Consider the following 12,935-nt stretch of genomic DNA (forward strand, 5'->3'; position numbering starts at 1 on the left):
ATTCAAGGATACGACAATGACCCGGAAGCGGCTGCAATCGATTTCCGTAAGCAAAATATCAGTTTAAAGAATCCCTGGAAACATCATTCTTTCACCGTGGATACGCAATTTCTTCGAAGATGAAAAAACGGACCTCGTGCGATTCAGACTTTGACGTACCTATATATCTCTAAATATGGAAGTTCACGTATCTCAAACGCGACAAGGTGCGTAACAATCGCATTCTGCACGCTATTGTGAACAAAAACACTACAATGCACTTTCATTTAACGCAAAAACGAAGAAATGGCACGGATTCTACGGAATCGTAGTAGTAAAATCGTAGAATTCATGCCATTTCTTTATTTCTGCGTCAAACGAATAAGTATGGGAGTGTTTTTGTTCAGAATAGCGTAGAATGCGGCTGTTAAGCACCTTTTCGCGTTTGAGATACGCGGAGATCGATATTTGGGGATATATACGCCAACGTCGAAATCGACTAGGGCAACCTCATAAATCCAGATGCCAAACGTTACAAAAAGATTTTCTGGAAAAATATGCGATCAACCGTTGGGTATATATGTAATGGAGTTTTGTAGACGTACATAAATAGGTATAACAAGATTCCAGGCGTATACAGTTATATACCTACCTGTTTTAGTTAGCCTGCACAGCGTTGCGGAGTGAAAATCTAACGGCACCATCCTCATCGCGGTCTAGTCCATAATTCTGACTGCAGTTCTGCCTATAAACTAATTGTAACTGCTCGACTTGCAGTCTATTTTGCAACAGTAATAATTTTATCTCTAACAAGCAAAAGCATACTCAAAGGCGTTCCGATGTGCGTTCGTAAATCGAAGCGTTACTTTTCCCCATTTATTACTACGGTAAAGAGGAAGGGATGTTTTTTTCTTTCACTTCTTTTCACTCTATTGTTTTATTTATTTATTTTCCCCTCTCTTTCGTATCGTTGTTTTATTTACAAGACGTGGGAATTGAAGCAAGTGGAGGATTACCACAAGGTAATCGAGGCTGTCAAACTTTCTCTTGAACAACTGTTATAAAGAAGGTATTAGGTGTAACGCTTTGACCTAGTCTTACCTAATTTTCTATCTTAAATTACTTGCCGCAACTTTCTTCGCGCATAATTATTTCCATTCCATCATTCGACAATCCAATTTTCTCTTTACGCTAGGCTTAACTGTCACGGTTAACCGTTAATCCTGCAGACGAGGTGTTTCTTCTCCTTGTCCACAGCTTCGTCTTCGAACATAACCACCAAGGACAGTAACGAAGTTGAAAAAAAACTTCTCGAATGGAATTTTTTACGTTGCCAAAACCAGTCACCCTGCAATGACAGGTATATACCGGTTTACACGTCAAACAAAACTCTCATAATATATCACTAAACACGTTCATCACGGCCGAGACATTGGCATTGAAAGTTTTCATTACGAGCATGATCAAATGATTTGAAAAAAAAAATTTCCCGTCAACTCGGGGGCGAAATTTTTTTCCACCACACTTTGAGCAGCCACACGAATTTCGCATTCTATGCATATTGCATTACCTTACACTTAGGTATAATTTAACAGCCGAGGCTTATGCAGGGCCTAAAAATGTTTTACCGTAACGCGATGACGCTCCAAGGTGAAAGTGATAACCACATTTACTGACCTACATTACTCGGCGTTTACGGTCCTCCTCCCATCCTCTCAGATCCACATCGGCAGCTCGTTCCTTGATCACGCCTTCGCACAGACGGCAGGGTCCTGCATTGCTGTCAAGCTCGTTACACCCCCGAACCCCTTCTTCGCGGCGTTCCTCGCAAAAGCTTGACCCAAAAAATTAAGCCAACGTTTGTTCTATTATTAGAACATCCACCTTATGCCGCTCCAGCGTTGAGATGAAAGACCGGTCATAAATCGTTGTGGCCTCTGTCAGACCCCTGACGGCATGACACAAAATTTAGACACTCCTTTTCTTGCAGCGTGCATGTTGAAAAAGAAGAACGATTATACGATGCAGCTATAAATGCAACCTTATCGTCGTCCCTGTTGTCGATATTATTTTACGTGGTCATAGGTATGTACTTCATTTTTATGTATTTTAAACTCCTGGCATTTTTCGTTGAGCGTGAAAAGCATAAGAATATTTTTCTTCTAGTTCCATTTCCATTTTTCCAGCTTATATTATAGGGAGGCGGCATGGATCGTGTAATTTCCTATAGTACAATTCGTTACTGTTATATATCTACTAAACCTGGACTCTGACCGTTGGCAATTTTTTTTTTTTTTGCAATACCTACATCGAACGTTCTACTTAACGTAACGTCTACAGGCACTGAAAAAGTTTCTTTATCACACATGCGTCGAAAACTCGATTTTCGATGCCTGTTACACATGCTTAAAATAGCCGTTTGCAGCGCTGTTGTGTAGTCCGAATCATACCTATAAAGCACTGCGCACCGCTACACATGCGCACTCGAAGTAAACCGAGAGAGCAGCGCTTTCAAGCTCCGCACTTGTCTCCGGCTCGTACTCGCACGCAGACTCGTTACCATTCCCTGGTTTTCGTCACTCGTTGCATAAGGTACCATTTAAACACTAGTGCGAGAAAACTTCACACAGTGCAGTTCTCATGCAACAGTGTTTAAAAGACTTTTTCGATGCTTGCACTTCTATTACGGGTGTTACAAAAAATAGAGTCCGACACTTGTATCGAAAAACCCTATTTCAACACTGCAGAGGTATGTAGATACATCATGGAATGTACCTACAGAACGATCGTTCGAGGTCAGCTCCAAACATTTCTCCCAATTAATATATCTTCTAATAAAATTGCTATTGCGTATAATTCATGTTTACAGACATATACATATATACATATATATACGCACACATAAACTTACGTGTATATACATATGTATATAATATATAATATATATGTGACGTATGTATTGTAGGGTAATGATTTGTGAAAAACCGGATGAACTTCCATTACCTGTTCACGATTGCGGGATTCTTCACGCTGCAGCTTTTCAATATACAGAATTATGTAATCCTAGAGCTTATGGAATGCGGCAGTTATCCCGACTTGGCATCACACGGTGAGTCACACACTATATAAATATATGTACGTATATATATATATAATTATATATATATGTATATACCATATTGTACATTTATCGACAATGATATAAATATGTTGGTATATGAGTGCGAGAAATATTTAGATACGACTATAAATGTATGCATGTGTAACAAATACGTAACCGTTACCGTTATAATGCCGAGGCGACCAATGCATCTACATGTATCTTTGTATCTAGTGTGACCGTGGAAACAAATTTATTATTTCGAACGTTACATTACAACTACGCACAGTTTATTCATATATAATACGTATATACCTAGAATTTTGCCTACATATTCCGATTTCCGGTCAACCGTTGGCGCAACATGCGGGATAAAATCACAGTATACGTAGGTATGCATGCGCGATTTATATCTACAACGGATTTGCTGCTCGTCGGTAAGACAGGAAGTTTTTGTCCCATATCGTACGTTAACGCGTGGGTTTTGCAGTTGCTAAATCTTTCTACCGTATAACGTGAAATTCAATTTAAATACGTACGTACGCTGCATCATATTTAATGTGTATCTGTGTGTGTTGAATAAGCGAAACGTGCAGCATGTGTAAGATTACAAAGGTTTCGAGAGATTTCAGGGATTTCAAAGAATTTTAAAAGATTTCAACAAACAAAAGATTTCGAGAGATCTCAGATGATTTCAAAAGAAAATTTCAGAGACTTCACGAGTGATTAACCCCTCGGCTTACGACTAGTAATAATATTTCGATCGGTTATGTTTGTGGCCAAAGATGTAATGGTGTACGATTGGGAGGCAACCAGATACATACCACGTCTAAATGAAACCTGTATACTATGTTGCATACAATACAAACTTAGGAACTATTGAACGGTAGATTTTTTCCATCTAATTTGTTAATTTCCGTTTTTCATTATTTATTCTGTTAGTTTCACTAATTCACTAATGTTCGACTTGACCTAGAATATCACGCATAACATACCTACGTATACCCTGCACAACGTATATATTGCGCGTCACGTAAGCGTGCCACGGCGTATGCGCTAGTTACAGTTATTTGGTACACTCCTCTGACGTTATACGTAAGCATGTAACATACGTGCATACATCGATATCTGCGTGCGTCAACGTAAAGACGCAATTCATTCAGGCAAAATATCAAGGAAATTATATATTTTCTAACCTGCAATATGTATATGGGGTGGAAATAGGACAGAAATTGAAAACGAGGTCGTTCGAGTTTAGGTATATATACACGCGTTATATACGTTAGTACACCTATTCATTATTCTTGCAATAGTTACCTAATACTTATTTTAAGATTACATCTAAATCGAAAATCCTCCCCGCGGCACGTGTAGATTTACGCTTTTGATGTAGTTATGAACGAGTTGTTGGCCGAGGGTATCAACCGGCGTGGGTAGGCTCACTTAACCCAGAAAGTTGATAGATATACCCACCCTATATTACCCATAATACACGTATTGTTACTTTTTTTATCGTTACCTAAAAATCTATTGAATACGTGTTGCAACACAGAAAAAATTGTTTTCTATGAAAAAGAGCATTTCATCGTATAGCGATGCATATTCACAGAAAATAAGTAATGTTCGTACATTTTGTTTTTGAGTAAAAAAATTTGCTTTCGGATTTATTTATTTATTTATTTTTATTCTTACCGATAAAAGGGAAATTCATATAAGTAAGTATATTATTTCGAAGTAATTATAATAGCATATGTAATCGCGATTTCCGTGGAAAAATGTATAACGGCTAATGTAACGTAGTATGTATTCACGCAAATGAGGGAAAAATCAAAATCAAACGTTCCTTGCCAAAGAGGTTACACGTCATACAGACACAAAGAACCGAAAAATAGAAGGGAAAAAAAGAATCTCTCAACATAAACCGGGTTAGATTTTATATTTTCTTGGATGTACAGTTGCGTAAGTTACGTTATATATAGAGCTATGCATACATACGCACTAGGTAAAATAACACAACCTCGTTAGCCTGAAAGACTGGAAAACTAATTATCTAATTTCATGTACACGTACCATTGTACTTGTGAGATTTATCCAGTTTTTCCACCTTCCTGCTTGTCAAATTCGTATTTCGTACGATAGTATTTTTTAGATAGCGGTAGATTAGCAGAATATGCTTTTTTTCGTGGAAAATTACGAATTTCGATCATTTATTTACACATGCTGCTCTTGCAATAAATAAATAAATTATTTATTTTAGACTTAGAAATATTTCGGGAACCCAAAGACTCGGCAGTTAATACTAAAAAATTAGTTTTGTAAATAAAAATTTGCAAAAAAAAAAAAAAAAAGGTGGGACGTTGAGCGTCTCAGGGCGAATAAAAGGGCGAACCTAAATATAGTATGCAAGCAGAATCTATTTAAAGACAGAGCAAAACGTTTTCTTATTCAAGTTTGGAGGACCAAATCGTTTTTTGTTTTAACAATAATTACGTGCTGTGTAATATAAGTCTGAAATTTATTTCTTATTTGACCTCAGAAATTTAAACGACGTGTTAAGAATTTTATTGCGATAGAGAAAAGAAAACCGGATGTTAAGAAACAAAGGAAACCGTGACTAACTCGAGAAGAAATATATAGATGATCTATTCTTTTTTCATAGAGTAAGGAGAAGAAAATGAAATTCTTTATTCAATACACTTTAACATGTACCGGGTGTAACGTTTCTTAGGTAGCTTAGGGAGAGCACAGCCTGCAGCCGTGACAAAGAACCGCGTTTATGCGGGCAGTAGGTGGAGAAAAAAAAACAAATAAAAATTACTGGCGTGTAGATCGAAGTAAAATAAGTTTCCACAACTTAAATCTTATTCTTTTCTTTCTGCATTCGAGTTTTATACTCAATTGGCGAAAGTAACGTAACCTGCAAGATGATTTGTGATTTTTCTAACATCTTATATTGTGTTCTACGTTTAGAAAGGAAGGTTCGCGAGGAGGCATAAAGGTTTAATCATAGCAAGTGCACTGCACAAAGTGGTTGCCAAGTATTAAGCAGACCTTGGTCTTCGCGCGGTGAACACGCGGCTTCGAACAGATCGCAAGTGAGCCGCAGACACTTGACCTGAATATCGTAACGAGCAGCAGCAGCAACAGCGTCGTTGTTGGAGAATCTAGCTCTGCGCTGAATGCGTGTTACTTATTGGGCTATTTGCTTATATCGAGTATCCAGTTTTCTGTATTTTTTGCAGCCTTTCTTTAATCCCGCTGCAGGTAAATTTTGTTCGAGGCGATATTTTTTCCTCCTTTTCTTTATGTCCATGTTTTTTTCCCCCAGATTATAGCTGTAGCTGTTTAGCCGCGTGTCGCGATCAACGCGGAACTAGGAGAAATTCGTCCGTGTTGTTTAGCTGATAGGTAGGTATATAGACGCTCCTTTCACCGCGCGTGATTCGTGAAGGTAAATGCACACGGCCGTGGTGGTACACTTATGTCGTTAATCGTAAGTGTATGACACAGCGGCTGACACGTGCAGCCTTCGTAACGCACCGTTGTAATATCAGTATAACGTTTTGACGTTCAGCTTCAATGACCATTTTTCGAATCTGCGTCACGCCATGCCGAAGGTTGCGATGTTACTTTTTGTAAAACTTTTTAGGGAACGAGTAGATCTTCGTACACAGTGGGAAATTGCATCGTCGTTTGCACCGTTAGCGCTGGCTATTGGCTAAACTGTATTGTTGCAGGGCAGCCAACTCAGGTCATTAAAAATCCCCATGCATTCTTCGCGTTTTCTACCCTGTTAGAGAATTTTGAAGAGTTAGAGTCGGCAAATGAGAGCAAATTGACAATCGAAGTTCAATAAGTTTACCAAACATAGAGATCTAATATGGCTAAGGAAGTGTCTTTTTAATTCACGCAAATATAATTTTACTTGAAATTATGATATTTTGTGCATTATAGGGAATTATATCATTTCTTTCGAAACATTTTATCGCCATGCTTAGTAAAGTCAACAAATCCTTTATATACGTGTATAAACCGGTGAAAAATCGGTTGACCCTGATCAGAATTCGAGTATGACGAATTAATTATAAGCGATGACACTTACGAAGAGGCGCGCATACCATAGGCACATACGTGTCTTATGTAGGCACTCAATTCGCAAGTAAACCGTAGGTATATAATACAACGTATATAATACCGTAAGTATATAAGACCAGAAGAGAAAGTAACGGAAACGTTACAAGTATAACAAGTCCGTGAAAGAGGAACTAGCGAACTCTGACATCATTCGATGACCGTAGAATGGATCGGTTGGATGGAGGGAGGGCCGTGTAATAAACTCGAGAAATGCAATAGAACGAAAAAAAGTGTGGTCAAATACCCGAAATGTGCTATATGCCATACCATGGCAATGAACCCGCCTCGCCGCCTCAAGCTTTATACTCATGGTTAGAAAATATGTTCAAATGACTTCCGTACTAGTACCAGTAAACTGCGCATGGCATGACAAGTCTCTTGAAAGCTGCAGCATATCAGATAAATAAAAACACGAAACGCGCGTCCGACAGCCGAATCGATTATACACCTACGATCAGAGCAGTTCTCACCTGTGAAATATTTTCACAATGACGACTGACAAGATGAAATTAGTATAAATAGATGGCATGACTCAAGTTCAATTGTTCAAAATAAAAAAATCGTGGAAATGGTAAAAAAAAAAATGCGTATTGACAATCGTCGTAAAGAAATATATTTGCGAATACATCGACTTACTGTTAGACCCAACGTACGAGATTTAAGATGTAAGAGGTTAGGTGTATGACATTACGCATCCGTGTAACGAACGAAGGTGTAACACGTATTGTGATTATACACGCAACTCAGGGTAGGAGTAAACAACTGTTTGTGCGATTGTGTGAGTTGTTCGATGTTTCACTGCACTGCGCACACGTGCGCGGTCACGGCTCACAAAGAGGCCGCGTGCATGCGCTTGTAGTAGGCAGAGTTTTCGAAACTTTCGAAGACGTTGAACCTCCTCTGTTCCGTGGTGGAAGGCTTGGCTCGTCGTGACGCGTCGGTCGAGCGCAGCCGTCGAGTCGTCGTTCGCATGCGTTCGCTCTCCCAGGTTCAGGGCTATACTCGTTACATTCAGGTTCACGGACTCTCTCCAAACTTCTGCAGGCTCACCATTCCGGTCAATAATCATTATTGGTTTATACCTTCACGTTTTTAAGTTTTTTCTTTTCTTCTTTTTTCTTATAATTCGTTTCCTTCTGATCTCTCATTTCCGATTAGGTGTGAGTTTGTAACGTTTCTGTTTTTCCTTCCTCTTATTGAGTATAATTGATATATCCAACCATATCAAATTAATCCAATACTTTTTTTTTTTATGGATATTTGTATATGTATGTATGCACATGCATAACGTATATTAATATACTTAATGGATGCAAAATTCAACGTATTACATACTCTAGATGTAGGAAACCGCTTTTTCAATTCGTAACTTATTGCTAGTTCAATTTTCTTTCTCGTTTTTTTTTCTTCTGATTCACTCCTTCGTATTTCTCACTCGTCACCGCAGATATTGCGTGCATATATTAGCGATCAGTATCCGCGCGAATTGATCGTATCTCCACACGGATATCACAGCGTGGAATACATTAGAATTAATCGTCCCTGCGCATACCTACCCACTCGTTGCACATATTGACTAATTAATCGAAAACTTCTCTTAGTCTATCTACGTCGATAGAAATATTCGTTATTCATCGACGTGGCTATCGAAGTCTCTATAAACTTCTACACCTTCGTTCATTTCACCGTAGTTGAAGTCTCCTCTCACAGACATGTGAATACAACTAAAATCGCAAAAGATGTCGTTGCAAACTTTGTTCAAGAAATATACCGCAATGTACAGTAATATTCATTGTTGCCTTAACCTTACGACTAACTTGTTTTGGACTGGAACAAAATGCGAATTCGACTCTACATAAATAATGTGTCAATGACTGGCGATGCAAGTGATGTGACAAAATCGCTAGTCATTGTCACAAAATTCGTGTAGAATCGAACTTGCATTTTGTTTCCAACCGAAAACAAGTTAGCTGTAAGGTTAAGGCGTTAATGAATAGCTCTGTGCGATAGATTTGGTAAAAAAGTGCGTGGAGGGCGACCATATCATCCGAGAGGGACGCTGAACGCATTCAAAGAGAGGCGATCTGCGCATCGCTAACGCGTTCAACCAATCAGGCAAACCGCGGCGCAGTTTTGATTGGCCAAACGCGTGGTAGCGTCTCTGCAGTTGAGAAACTTGTTACATTCGCCAGGCATGCGGACGCGATTATCAAACTCATGGCGTATGAATGTGTACGGTCTGTACATACCTATGCAGATATTGTGGCTCTTTTGCCGAAGAAAAGTTTTATACGCAGTGATCTAACTGTAAGAGTTCTGCTTTCTCCAGCTCGGCTTGACTTTCAACTTCTTCCATAACTCGACCGTAATTGACGACAAACTGGATACAGAATTGTGAGTATGTGCCGTGTACATAAGTACGTATACATGTGACGACGCATTTATTTGCTCGTTTTCAAAAAATTTATTACACTAATGATTTCCCGCCGTTCGGTTGTTGTTAAAATACCAGAAGGTATACCAGTTGTTATAAAAATATATGTATACACATATGTTTTCGTATTATGTATATAAACTATACCGTGCGTCCATAGCGAGAAATGCATCAGCTCGACGCAACTGTCGTGTATTAGCATATATTATAGAACATCTACATCTACTGCAAGCGCCGTGTACTTTTCAACTGGAATTATAGTAATAAGTTTAGCTCATTACACCGCGATACACTAACAATATAAGCCAATTTTTATTTATTTTCCTCCCCCTTTTTTCTACCTACTTGTCATCCTGCCGCAGTCTCCCTTCTCCTTATCCGTCAGATTTTAAACATACTCCAGCAACCGCTGCAAGTTGCAGAAACTTATGTGTATATAGTCATGCCGTGTATGCATGTGTGTACGTATTTATGTACCGAACTATCTAAGATGCACCTATAAACGTCCGCTGGCAGACACGCGACGTGCACTTTCAATAGACTTTCCGCTTTCCATTAGCTATTAGAAAATAATGAAAGAACCAGAGAAAAAAAAAACAGATCTATGTATAAAAGAAACACATTGCTGCCATACACGCATACAATATAAGTATCTTGTATTGCTTTAATCACTGCATAGTCGTATTCAGATTATGTACATATACGATGGACCCAACATCGTCTGCCAACATCAATCAGGTACGTTACACATGTTGCTTCTTTCTATGCAAAATTGTCTTCCGGCAAAAAATAGTCGATCATGTTACTGCTGTCCCGTTTTGGAGTCGTAAAAATTTGACGGTATACATGTAACGTTTGGAATTAGCGGAGCCTACTGTCTGGGCTTTTCAGGAAACATCCAATTAGGGTGAGCAGCATGCTTGCGGCAGACGTGCAGGAACAATAATGGCTGACCATTTGCTCTGCATGACCGTGTAAACAAATGCAATTCGTCGTTCCTGGGTCGATTATACGCATACGTACGGAGGGCTTGAAGAAATTCATATTGGTTTCACAACTGGTTATAATTATAACTGAATAATGTGTTTTATACACTTTACACTAGCGGAAAAATCGTTTCTGTAAGAAGTTACGGAAATTTTTTGTTATAGTTTCGCGCACAGATAGAAAAAACGGGATAGTCAAATTTTATGATTAGTCTGTAACTATTTTTTGGCTAACCGCAATAACATTATAGTTTCGCATGTAATATTAATATTTAGCACGCTGTACAAACAGTTATCGTAATTATGAAATGTATATGTCCCTTCAAGTAACTATATTCTTTCTGATTGTGAGTGCGGTAGCGTAGAAAAATTGTCACATTTCAAATTTGACATCACGTAGAAAATCATGTTTTTAAATGAAAAACACTTGAAAGTTATGCATTGTGAACAGAGACTAGGAAAGCTTTTGTCATGATTCACATCGTGCGTTTGTGCCGATCTTCATCTTCGTTTGTTTAAAAAAATGTAATGTTATACCTAAGTGGTGATAAACGAGACTCATGTATGGAGATAGTGCAGCAGGTGTTGCGCAGCATATTGGACTGCAGGATGTAACACGGAGTCATACTGAACGGATTACGTCACTCCTTACTATCGTGCGTAAGTAATTATTGTTTAATTAGCCTGGCCGAGCGCAGTGAGACCGATCGTGAATCATCTCGGAATTGATAACAGTCTTCAATTATACGGTAACAAACCTGTCGAGATTACACCTGCAGCCATCACCGTTTCACGTTCGTGTTGTAAACGTTGGATCGAAGAACTTCAATATTTATAGATGTAGTTGAATTACTCAAACAATTTAATAATCACTCCACGTCATTATCGTAGACCTAATGCATGAGGTGTTGGCGACACTATCAAAGAATTATTCTCGAACAAAATGAAGTTACACCTGAGCTAGGGTTTCGGCGGACCGTCCTCGATACCTTGTCAATGATTTGACTCAAACCCCCGTCCGCGTTAACAAAAGACTACGAATCGATCGGCGCCAACAGAAATTCTGCCAATGAGTCCGAGCAATTTGCTCAAAACCGAATTTCCCTTTCTGCTTTTGCCTTCAATATGCTTCATATTTCGAAATCCCTAACGTTTTTGAATTTCTGACACTCACAAGGAAAGGATTTCAGGTCAATCTCTCCGATTTTATTTCTTTTATAACAGGTTATAGTATACTAAAAACTAAGCGACACGTAATTTTTAATCTGCTATTAAACACTTTAAAAAGGTGAAACCAACCTCCAAAGCAATGCATGTCAAGCGGCGACGTGGTTCTTTGTTTTTCTTTTTTCATTGTGAAAATAACATTTTTTTATTTCTCTTTATGAAAAAACTTCTCCAGTTGGATAGTTTAAAAAATATTATGTTTCTGTGGGTGAAACTGCCAAATCGCCCCTTGACATGCCTTACTTTGGAGAGTGGTGGTTTCACCTCCTTTAAGTGTTCAACGGCAGTTAAAAAAAAATACGTGTCGCTTAGTTTTTAGTCTACTACAACATCTTACAAACGAAATCAAATCGGAGAAATCGAGCTTGGATACCTTCCTTGTAAGATCTTCCATTATTATCGTCAAGATCATAGCGGTGTTGTTGCGGTTGTAAATAAATTTCTAAGTATAGCTCAGGCAGGAAAAGATGGCTAAATGGTTAACCGCATCAGTGTAGTGACCACGCGAAGTACAGGTGTGTAGGTTGATTCACTGTACGTAGTCTTTGTTGACGTCGGCAATCAGTGCTTCCTTGACCATAGCAATTAGACATGACTCAATTATAATTTCGCAAGGATTTCCTTGTGCGACATCGGCAGGCCGACTTATGCGTCTTTGGAAAAACATCAAGTCAGCAAATTCTCACACATGCACAGCGTGCATAGGTGACGCACGTTTGTGCAGACAGTGTACAGTGTGCAGCAGATTCGTCCTCGGTCCGAGGTAGTACAGTAGGAAACAAAGAAATAATGTGGATAGCCTGCATGTTCGAGGTAAACGAATAGCAGAATTCGAAGGACTCTACTTGGTTCCAGACCTCTCGCATCATGGAGCGTCGGTAAAAGGTGCGGAGATGCAACTTGAAGAAAAGAAGAACAACACCACCAGCACCGGCACCAGCAGTAGCAGCGGTGCAGCGGACGAGGAATGAAGGGTGCGTCAATCGACGAACTCGCTGTTTAAAAATAGCCAACGTATAAGCAGCGGCACCAGCACAGAGTCATACGACTTATTCTGTTTCCTTTTATGTCGTGT

The 12,935-nt window shown here is 39.0% G+C and overlaps 1 long non-coding RNA gene across 1 annotated transcript; it reads right to left on the minus strand.

Annotated features, from left to right (window-relative positions):
• Positions 1–946: 946 nt before the first annotated feature.
• Positions 947–2,076, minus strand: LOC124294559. Its single transcript, XR_006904448.1, has 3 exons — positions 2,021–2,076; positions 1,657–1,927; positions 947–1,327 (listed from the first exon to the last, which is right to left on the minus strand). It is a non-coding gene; the product is annotated as an uncharacterized LOC124294559 (long non-coding RNA).
• Positions 2,077–12,935: the final 10,859 nt, after the last annotated feature.

The sequence above is a fragment of the Neodiprion lecontei genome, chromosome 5, assembly GCF_021901455.1.
Source record: "Neodiprion lecontei isolate iyNeoLeco1 chromosome 5, iyNeoLeco1.1, whole genome shotgun sequence".
NCBI lineage: Eukaryota > Metazoa > Arthropoda > Insecta > Hymenoptera > Diprionidae > Neodiprion > Neodiprion lecontei.